Source organism: Calliphora vicina, chromosome 5, assembly GCF_958450345.1.
Source record: "Calliphora vicina chromosome 5, idCalVici1.1, whole genome shotgun sequence".
Lineage (NCBI taxonomy): Eukaryota > Metazoa > Arthropoda > Insecta > Diptera > Calliphoridae > Calliphora > Calliphora vicina.
In genome coordinates, this window is record NC_088784.1 from 42,864,179 (window position 1) to 42,876,518 (window position 12,340).

At 28.8% G+C, this 12,340-nt stretch overlaps 1 protein-coding gene across 2 annotated transcripts in view; it reads left to right on the forward strand.

Annotated features, from left to right (window-relative positions):
- Window positions 1-10,337: 10,337 nt before the first annotated feature.
- Window positions 10,338-12,340, forward strand: part of Ptp52F (Protein tyrosine phosphatase 52F) — a 65,521-nt gene continuing 63,518 nt past the window's right edge. Inside the window, exon 1 of one of the 2 annotated variants that reach the window (XM_065510859.1) lies at window positions 10,338-10,466. The gene's annotated coding sequence lies outside the window, so the exon portion shown is untranslated. The remainder of the gene's footprint in view (window positions 10,467-12,340) is intronic. The other variant, XM_065510860.1, reaches the window with a different exon arrangement.

A 12,340-nucleotide genomic window follows, 5' to 3' on the forward strand; every position in this document is an offset into this window, starting at 1 on the left:
TGAAATAAAACCCAACAAAAAATGCATTGGGAGTTGTTTCATTGGGAACTATTGCATTATTAAATAACTCCCAACAAAAAATTATGAAATAACTTCCTATGCGTTAGGAGTCCTAAGTTGTATGAAAAATTTGTTGGGTGTTATTTCATCTTTTCGTGGGGAGTTATTTCATTTGGGAGCTATTTCACGGTACCGACATTTTGCAAAGAGTTGCCACAATTCTCCAAGCTATAAAGTTTGAGGAATATGCTGTAAAGACAGCCAGAAAACTTATTGAGAAGTATCCCTATACTACCTCCCTGCTGAGGTGATCATGCATTAGTCTCAATAGGTGAATTATTGGAAGCCGCTAAAGCGAAAAATAAGGATATAAAAAAGTTTGCTTAATAAATGAATTTTGTAATAGCAAGGTGATCGTTACGTCTATTTCATATAATTTAAAAGAAAATTTTGAACATATTAATGTATTAAATGTGTTTATACATAAAATGTCCAATACCTTAATATACTTGTTTATAAATTTCTATGATTCTCACTATACCATTGTAATTTATGTGGTGTAATTTATATACTTTTATATGAATCGTATCCATTCGTAATTAATATTTACATTAAATTTATATTACTATCAATTTACCAACTCTAAGATTTTGTTCAAAATGGCGCCATTGATACCAAAAGTAAGTACATATATATTTTCCAAATTAGTACATACAATATATATATATATATACATTTTTGGGCCGATTTTGATGAAACTTAAGAAAAATATAACATGAAGTCTAGTATTTACAATAACAGTACAAAAATGTAAATTAACCCTTAACATCACTTGGGGTTAAAATGACCCTGAACTTTTAAAATCACGGAAAACACAGTCATTTTGACCCTAAGTGCTCTTAAAGGTTAATTTCCATTTTTGTACTGTTATTGTAAATACTAGACTTCATTACGAAAGTTTTCAGCGGGTACCGTGTCAACATTTCAAAAAATTTAATTCTAAGGGACACTCTAATATACATTCATCGATTTTTCTTTTGAAAAATAATTCTATGGGTCTGTTATGTAATTTTAGTTTTTAACCAGAGACCAAAAATAACTGTTATTAAATTTTTTGAGACTGAAAAAGTTAGGCATAAATCAATGAATAATTTTTACGTTTTCAAATAAGAGTTATTCATAATAAATATTTTTTTTCGTTGCTCATAACTTTTATTTTCGATTTATATTTTTTTACGTTGCTCATAACTTTTTTTTTCAATTTGTATGTTTTTAAGTTGCCTAATAAGAGTTATTCTAAAGAATATATTTTTTTCGTTGCTAATAACTCAGAAGAAGTTTCTTTCGCTACCTTGTTTGCATTTTATTAGTACATACATTGAATTTAACCTTTAAAGTCGCAAAAAATAAGCTTGGTATGAGATTGAAGTTTTTTATTGTGTGTTTTTTAATTATGAAGAAATTTGTTTCACAATCAATGTTTTAGCAAACGCATTGTTCGCCAAGTTGCACCTTTTCTCAGTCAACAAAATACGCAAACCAGTAAATGCTCTTTAAACAGAAAGCCGTTTAGCCGGCAGTCATAGACAATATGAACCAATTTATTTAAAATTTTCTCTTCCTTATATTGCAACAAATCGGCTTCTACGTCCAGTCTCATAGGTTTAAAGCTCTCTATTTCAGCTGCTAATAACTCTCGCGATGTATTGCCTTTGTCATCATCTGAAGATAAATCCACTTCAAGTTCTCTAATTGATGTTCCGAACAACGATGACGTATTTAGATTCGTCGATTCGTCAATCAGAAAATCGGATATTGGATGACGTGGAGATTCAGGTGAAGTTAAATCGAAAATAAAAGTTATGAGTAACGAAAAAAAATATTTATTATAAATAACTCTTATAAGGCAACGTAAAAACATAAAAATCAAAAATAAAAGTTATGAGCAACGAAAAAAAATATTTATTACAAATAACACTTATTATATTTTCATTGAGAATAACTATTATTTAAAGAAACAAAAATTAATTTCTACAATATAACAGTTGTGGCTAAATTTTTTTAGATATTTCTTATAACAGTTATGTCTCTGTTTTTAACAAATATAATCTAGCTTATTATCATTGGCTGCTATATTTTTTTTAGCTTCCAATTATAAATCGCTTGGTTCCATATAGCGACTCTGATGCCTCTTCTGAGGAAGAGACTGAAATTGAGGAAGAAACTTCTGTGGGTAATAGGGCTTACAAATAGCAGAAACCATTGCCAAAGAGATTAACTCATAATATATAGATGGTGTTCAGGCAAATCCATTCCAAAATAAAAAATGTGGAAATCTATGCTCAGAAAAATTTACCGAGGCTGATAGGATAGAAATAAATAAAAAAATTTGGGGTTTGGAAATAAAATTAGGCAAAGAAGTTGGTTATTATCATGCATTAAACGTAAAAATATCAATAGATGGAGGAGTGGAGATGGTAAGAAAAGACATCACAGCTATGAATATACTATTACGTATAATAATAATTGTGTCAAAGTGTGTCAACAATTTTTGCTAAAAACTCTCTATATATAGCAGAAAATATTGATAAATATAAGGAACGGTACAAAGTGCTTAAATGCAAGTAGCATAAAGAGTAGATTCAGGCCTCATAACAAGTCAGATGAGGAAATCGTTTATAGAAAAATTACCAGCAGTTCCATCACATTACTGCAGAAATAAAAGCAGTAAGATTTATCTTCCTGAAGAATTTGGAAATGTAAAAGTCGAAAATATTATAAAGAGCATTTAAAAAATATAGATAAGGAGTCCGTAGAATTATCCTTAACAGTTTTTCGGAACGTTTTTAAAAATAATTTTCACATCGGCTTTCATACTCCCAAAATAGATAAATGCGACATAATTTTATTAATACTAGGATCGCACGGCCACTTTTATGGAAAGAATTTTTTTAAATCATCAATATTGGTGGACAATAACATACTTAAAAGTGTACCACAAAAAAACGTGTGGCCTATTTATATATAAGATTATAAAATGTGTAACCGGAAAAAAGACGTAAGCGACAAAAACAATCGGATATAGTGTATATATGAAATTGAAACAAACTGCATCCTATATCTCAGATATAATAATACTTATTAACGGAGTTTTATAGAAATATCATGGCCTATTCCAAAGATATTTAAAAAAAACGCTCTCCTGTTAAATTTAGTTTTTGTCGGTTACGTCTTTTGTGCGAAAACGGCTCGATATACATACATATATTAATATCTTATTTTACCTTATTACCTTATAATACTTAATAATACCGCATTTCATAACTTTTTTCAGTGTACATTTAAAATGGAACAAAAATTATTTAAAACAATCGAATTTTCATATTGATATACTTTATTTCGAAAATTCTTAAAACAAATCTACATATATATATGCCAATTAACCCTTCAAAGATCAAATGGCTACTGTGGCTACAGTTGTTTATATTTTTTCCTAAAAATTTGCAAACTTTAAGTTCTTTGCATGCTATGAGATGACAAATTTTAAAGACCCTAGCTTTTTTAATTTTTGGAGATATTTATTTATGAAACCACTGTGCAGTGGTTGTCATCTTGGTGTGACAAAAACCTTAGAAAAGTTAAAACAACTTTTTTATTGTGTGGGTTGTCAGCAATCAGTAGCCGATTGGGTGTTGTGGACAATTTCAGCAGTATAACTCAGGTGCGCCATTCGAGCGTATTGCAATGGATGTAGCCGGACCTTTCCCTGTCTGTGATGCCGGAAATCGTTACGTTGTAGTGGCTATGGATTATTTCAGCAAATGGCCAGAGGTATATGCCATACCCAAAAAGGAAGCAAAAACGGTTATAAGCGTAATAGTGAACAACTGGGTGTGCCGCTATGGTGTTCCACCAGAGTTGCACTCGGATCAGGGCAGAAATTTTGAATCTGCCATATTCAAGGAAATGTGCGTTTTATACGGAATAACTCCACTGCATTCTCAATCTGACGGCATGCTCGAAATATTCAATCGCACTCTGGAGGAATATTTAAGAAAATTGGTCAGTGCACACCAGAGTGACTGGGATGAACACATACCGAAATTTCTATTGGCATTCCTCGAACACAAGCAAAAATTGTATTCGGGACAGTACTCAAGTTGCCTGGTGATTTAGAATTCGGTATTAAGCCCTCATCAACAAATAATGAAAACACTCCTCAAGCGCAAAATGACCTAAACGAACTTCATGAATTCGCACGCAGACGAATAAAAATGACCGAGCAGAGAATTCTGAAGGATTTAATGAAGGCCAGCTTATACTGCTGTATAACCCACAATGTAAAACTACAAACCCATTGGGATGGACCATACAAGGTGATTAAGAAATTAAACGACGTGGTGTACAGAATACAAAAAGAAAAGAGCCCGAGATCCAAAATGAATGTCGTACATCTAGATTCTAGAACGACTAGCTGAGAAGTGAATCTATGCATATTCGGGACGAACAGGTTACGAAATTGTACTTGAATGTAAATATAACTGTGTTAACGGCTGGTTTAAAGTTATATAATGCTGTAACATATCTGTGGGTATTATTAACATTGAATAAAAGCTTTGATTTGAACATTGTTTGTAAGTACGCTAACACTAAATGATTAATGATTAACATCGAAAGCTCTAGAATTCGAATATTCTAGTTTAAAGATCATTGTACAAATAGTGCTTTCTAGATGGTAATGCAGCGTATATAAATTGGCAGTGAGAACACCAAAGTAAGGAATTTATTTTGAAGCATCGTTAAGTAATGTCATCAACTTCATTACCAGTGTATACTTGTAAAGTGTGTGTATTGTGTGTATTTCTGCAAATTTATAAACGTGTATTAAAACACTGAGTGACTATTCAAAACTGTTGTTGTATAAATTTAAATAAAGAGTTGTTACAAATTTTAAACTACTAAACTGCTTTTATTTTCAATCAAAAGTATCCGGTTTATTTAAAGGAAATAAACCCCCGTTTTTAAAAGGGTAAAAACGTAAAAATATAAAATAAAACCTTTATAAAATAGCCCATTGTATTAATTTAATGTAAGCACAAAATTTATCATAGTTATATAGTACTAGCGTACTTCGCAAATTTAAAAAAAAAATTAAATGAAAAGAAAAAATTGCATTAAGGAAAAAGTTATTTTTTTTTTAAAGAAGAGAGATATAGAAGGTATATGAAGCTATGTTTGTAAGCAAGATTTTTGGACACATTGTGCAATGCTAACAAAATGACTAACACAATGTTTTGAGAATCTCACGATTAGAGTTCTGCAGATATTCGATAATAAATATTTACCTTGTCTGGGTGGGGACACGTCCCTTTCTTCGATTCCCTTAATTTTTTGGCATAACAGGACTCTCACAACACAGTTCATTTGATATTCGAAAATAACTGTATACTTTGTATTGTAGTACCACTCCACTATTCTGATCCCACCCAATTTCATATATTTTATGTAAAATGATAACAAAATAACTCATTTTAAGCTTTAATTTAACTATTATACAATAGTTCTCCAGATATTAAATTATGACTATTTTTAAAGTATGCCCCATTTCAGTTAAACATCAGAAAAATATAAGAAAGTAATTCAGACAATTCTTAAAGATTCTTTATATTTGATGTAATGGAGTTCCTACACCCAACTCACTGTTCCGATCTCGCCCATTTCTAGCTAAACTTTGCACAGTGGTAAGTATTAAATCCGTACTAAGCTTTAAAACTTTCACAATTACAATTAACATTGTATGGGAATGTCACGCCCACTAATCTAATACCGCCCATTTTCATATATTCGAAAATAACTAATCCAACTACGTACCATGGTAATGAAATAAATCTCTCAAAGTGTTACGGATTTCTCTAATACAGTTCACAAGATATTTGATAATATCCACTAATAATAAACATTACACCCATTTTCAGCAAAAACTCCATATAGTGATAAGAAATTTATTCGTTTAAATTAGAGTTTCGTGTTCAGTTTTAATCGAAACCGAAACCGCGGTTTTTCAAGGCCTAAAACCGAAACCTACAATAATTCTTCGGTTTTTACTTTTAATCTATTTTCAGCAGAAAAATTAAAAATTTGGAAATGAAAAATTAACTTTCTCATCTAAAGATTCATCTAAGTATTTCCTGACAATTAAAATTCAAATGACTGTTTGTTTATTAAATTTATAAAAATAATGCAAAGTGTTTTTAACAAAGACTTAGTTATTTTCAAATATAATAAAAGTTTGGAGTACTGGCTGGCCCGGTGCGCTTCGCCACCCTAATTAAAAGAAAGAAATAGTACTATTAAGTCTCCCTTTGAGAATTAAAAATAATTCGGGATAACATGTCTCTAGTTTCAAGTTTATTGGTTCATTGTAATGTGGATTCTAGCTCGTATTATTTGAATTAAAAAAATACCACAAAGACCCACAATTCATAATAATTTCATATTTCTGGACCTATTATTATTGAAAATGCAAAAGAAATGTACCTTTTGCGAATTCTAACTCATTCAGAATCATGTGTGTCTAATTTTTAGGTTTATTATTATAAAATATTCCAAAAGTACTATTACAATAAAGAAATAGTACTATAGCCAACTATTATGTACATACATAAGTAAAATAATTTAATATAATAAAAAGTACAATTAGAAGATAAAGTACTAATTTTCCACAAGTTTGAAATCAATGTAATTTCCTGATTATAGGTTCAATATTATAGAAAATTCAAAAAGTACCATTTTGAAGAATGAAAAAGTACTCCTTAGTTTGGTTTAGTTCTCCTTTTTTGAATCATAATACTATTGAGCCCCCTATTTGTAGGGACTTGTTTATAAAATACTTGTAAATTTTTACTTTTTATTTTTTGATCAAATTAGTTTCTGATATTGTTTTATATGAGTTAAAAATATTTGATATTATTTGTTCATTATAAAAATTTTCTTGATACGAAAATATCCTTAATTATAAAATAAATAATTGTATAACAATTCTAAAATAAATAAATTATTTCAATCTTTGATCCTACATATTTGAATCATTGATCCTACATAAATTGGCGATCCTGCCAGGAGAGAAATAATTGAATTTTGCAATTTATCAAATCCATTTTACAAAATACGGAATAAATGAAAGATATTAATCGAATCATAAGAAGTTTCACAACATTCAATACGTTTTACGGAATTTCAAGAAACATTCCACTTATACAGAAGAAACTAAAAATGCAAGCGTCAAATTGAATTTTGATCAGAATTTGTTAGCGATTTTTTAAAAAATTTTGGACTTGGATTGCAAAATAATATACATATTAAGATAAGTACCTTAATAGTTTGTTTGGCGTGAATACCAAATATTGCAAATAAAAACTCACATTGATATACATATACGAAATAATCAAACTTACATTTCATTTTGTTAAAATTTGTTTTATATTGTTGTAATAATTCTTGTTATGTTAATGTTTGTGTTCAGTTAAATAATTTTTGTAACTACAACCCCTTTAGCAATATTAATTATGGTTCTTACTAGATCGTTTACTAGAAACAATGCACTTTTAGACCCTCTACAACCAGACTTAGCAACAGAATTAAATTCATCAATAACTATACCACTATATCAAAGCTCTCCTAGCATCACTTTAGAAAATAGAGACCAACAAACATCTACCAATCAAATTCAAACTTCTTTCAATATGAATAACCAGGTTTTTGAATTTCCAACTAACAATAATCATTCTAATAATAATATTTCTATAAAACTACCTTTGTTTTGGACTTCATGTCCAGAAGCTTGGTTCATTCAAACGGAAATGCAATTTAATATAAAACATATAAATGATGATACAGACAAATATCAGCATGTTGTTGTCGCTCTTCCTCAAGAAGTTATAACAAAGATTTTGGATATTTTACAAAAACCACCTGTAAATAATAAGTATGAATTTCTTAAAAGAAATTTATGCGAAAGGTTTTCCCTTAGTGAAGAAAAGAGATTGGAACAAGAAATTACAAATAATCTAATAGATTCCAAATTTAAAAATAAATATAACATTAAGGAGATTGAAGTACCCGAAAAGAATTTTAAAATATTATGTGAGACTACAGGAACACTGCTTAGACCTTATATTCCAAACAGTTTAAGAAAAAATGTGTTTGATAAAATGCATTCTCTTTCCCATCCGGGGTTTCGGTCTTCTAGAAAAATGATACAAAAGAGATATTTTTGGCCCCTTATGAATAAAGACATTAAATTATGGGTAAAAGAATGTATTTGTTGTCAGAAATCAAAAGTAACTATTCATACAAAATCTCCTACCATAGAAATTGAGATACCAAAATGTAGATTTGAGCACATACACATGGATATTGTAGGTCCACTACCTGTTTCAAGAGGATATAAATATTTATTAACTATTATAGATAGAACGACGAGATGGCCAGAAGTTTTTCCATTACGAAACATAGCATCTGAAACTATTGTAAAGGCATTTATTCAGAACTATATTCCTCGTTTTGGTATTCCACTGAAAATCACGGTAGATAGAGGTTCACAATTTATTTCCAGTTTATTTTCAGAACTATCAGAAATACTTGGAATACAGAAAATTCATACTTCAGCCTATCATCCCCAATCAAATGGTATGATAGAAAGACTCCACCGTCAACTTAAAACGTCTATAACCGCATCGAATGATCCCCTACACTGGTCAGATCAACTTCCAATAATTCTTCTTGGTTTACGAAATTCTGTTAAAGAAGATTTGAACTGTTCATCAGCAGAGATGGTTTATGGACAAACCCTTAGAATTCCTGGTGAACTAGTGATACCCTCTACAAAAGTAGAAAACAATAGTTCCAATTTCATTCTTCAAAAACTGAAAGAACATTTTTCACAAACTCGTAATTTTATTTCACATCATGGTAACAATAGAAGTTATATTCCTTCTAATTTGATGAATTGCAAATATGTTTTTATTAAAGTTCATAGAAAAATTGGGTTGTATCCTCCGTTTGAAGGACCTTACAAGGTTATAGATAAAAATGATAAATGTTTTAAAATTCAGAAAGGCGATTCTGTTATTTCCATATCAATCGATAATTTAAAGCCCGCTTTTGTTGATATTGAAAGAGACTATAATGAAAATATTTATCAGACTGCAACAAAACCCAAAAAAGTTACGTTCAATATAAACAATTTAATACAGAAACATGTTTCTTCGTCTGAAGGGGGAGTAGATGTAGGGACTTGTTTATAAAATACTTGTAAATTTTTACTTTTTATTTTTTGATCAAATTAGTTTCTGATATTGTTTTATATGAGTTAAAAATATTTGATATTATTTGTTCATTATAAAAATTTTCTTGATACGAAAATATCCTTAATTATAAAATAAATAATTGTATAACAATTCTAAAATAAATAAATTATTTCAATCTTTGATCCTACATATTTGAATCATTGATCCTACACTATTCTTGATTATTTCTTTACTGAGAAGCAAATTAGCCAACTTAAATGTACATAAAATATATAAGAGAACTAATTAAATATATTAAAAAAGTACCATTAAAAGAAAATGTACCAATTTTCCTTTATCCTCTTGAACACTCGTCAAGTTTGAATTTTAAATTTGTTAGCTTTTCTTATATTAACAACTGATTTTGTTTCTATAACACTTAATATTTAATAAATTATCACAAAACTGACGGAAACCGATCGGATTTGAATTTTTTAAAACCGAAACCGCGGTTTTAAAATTTTTCGGTTTTTGTATGGGATTGTCACGCCCACTAATCTAATAACGCCCATTTTCAGCCAAGCTATTTAAAATGAAAAAGTTGCTATATGGTTACAATTATAGTTCTCACGATATTTAGAAATAATAATTTTGTTGATGCCGAAGTAAATTCTGCGAAGTTTTGCGGCTTTCATAATACCAGATATTCCATAATAATTATTTACTTTGTATGGGAAGTTCCACGCGCATTTCAAAATATAAAATTGTCAGACATATGTACATTAATTTTTATATGTATATAAATATATGTAGATGTAGTCGAATTGTTTCAGATAACATTCATTTAAAGCAGTTTATGGATTTTTGACAGTGTATAAATTTATCTCATGCTGCAAATAAAATAAATTGAATTTCTTATCATAATTGTTCGTTGTTCGCTTCATTCAATAAGAACCATACGAATACATGCGTTTTAATATTTATGACTAGCTGCCTATAATCAGTAAAATGAGAGTAACTGTATATTTTATTTCCGAAACCCCGTTTAGTTCGCGAACATTTTCCAACGGATACAGTCGATATTTTCCCGAAATAGAAAATAAAACAAATTGTGAAAAAAATCAAAGATCGGTTGGTGCAACAACATTAAATAAAATATTTCAATTCAATAAGAGAAATGTAAGTGCGGGCGGACGTAATATTTAAAGATAAAAGTAAACCAACTACAAATTACATGCGAACGTAATCTTATGTTTTTTTTATTTTCCTAAAATCGTTTCAAAAGAAAACTAAAATTTTAATATCGTACATAATTATTTGTGGTAATAACGTGTGATCATTACAACGAAACTGCCATATCGGCTGATACCAATATTTGCATAATCGGTTCGGTTATTTGTGTATGTGTGTTAGAAATATGAATTCTTTAGTGCAAATTATAAAATAAAATTGAAATATCGTTTATAAAAATAGTAATTTTATCAAAGTGGAAATTATTATTCTTATTATTATTTGTATTCTGTTGAAAATTATTAACAAGTGTCAAGATCAGTTATGTTTGTTGATTTTTAAATTTTGCTGATAACAATGAAATGTACTACATATGTATATATAACACACTTTTGATAGCATTTTGTTGATGATTCTGATTGATAACAATATGATAATGTTTTACTGTTACAATTTTAAATTTATTTATTCAATATGACAATACATATAATGAAATTAAAGAGTTTTGAAGATTTTAAGACATGAACGGCGGCAATATATCCCGAATTTGTAGAGATAATCCCGCTTTAAAACATGAGCCAATTTCTATCCCGCTTTATTAAAAAATATATAATTTTTTTTATAAAAGATGTAATAAAGTGCATAGGGAACTGCATTTTTTGTTATGTTTTGTATTTTTTTCAAAATTATTTTTATGAATTTATTAATTATTATAAATGTCTATATTTTTGCAAAAAAACACATACATGTTTGCCTTATCTTTTCCAGAATGGCAATACTGTTAAATTTTCTAGTGACAAACAAATTTATTTGTTTGCACGTTGCTTTTGTTGAAGTTCAAAATCAAAATTTGAACTGATTAATTTGACACGAAGAAAATATAAAGTAGAAAAATGTGTAGTCTTATTTGCAAACATTTTAAAAAACAAGTAAGAGAGCTATATTCGGCTGTGCCGAATCTTATATACCCTTCACCAAATTATACTTCAAAATACAAATTTTAAATATCTTTAGGTAAACAAAATTTATTTTTTTTTCTAAAGTTGTTTTTTTCATTACTTGGAAAACTTTTTTTTTTCGAATTGTTATTTAAAATTTTTTTTTTTAAATTTTAAAATTAGATATCCATATGGTCTATATTAATGACTTAGTAATCCAGATATAGGTCAAAAATCGAGGCCGTCCTGGTTTTTTCCTCATATCTCAGCCATTTGTTGACAGATTTTAAATAGGAAACTTCTCGAAAGCATGTCTGACAGAATTATTGAAAATTTGGATCCCGAAGACATCTGGGGTCTTCAGAAAATTGATTTCAACAGACAGACGGACATGGCTCCGCTATCTATAAGGATCCAGAATATACATACTTTATAGGGTCGGAAAATTATATTGTACAAATTACAAACGGAATGACAAATTTATATATACCCTTTTCACGAAGGTGAAGGGTATAAAAAAATCATGGTAGAATTTTTTCAAGTTGAGTTTGCAATCTTATATTTGTTTATATAAGATTTTAAATGAAATTACTGCTGTATAGAATTTTCTTTTAAAGTACTTCTATAATGATTTATGAAAGCTTGAATATAACGAGGTCCCCAGACAGCATTTGGAAGATTGTTTTTTTCAAAAATCACCAAACAGAATCTTTTTCGATTACTTTTGGTGATCAAAAACTGATTAATAAGTACACTTAAAAAATGGTACGAAAGTGATCAATGATATATTTGATTATAAAGTGATATATTTGAAAAACAATAACAAAATGTACATCAATCATAAATATATCAATCAGGTGTTCTAAATATGATTGTTTAAAAATA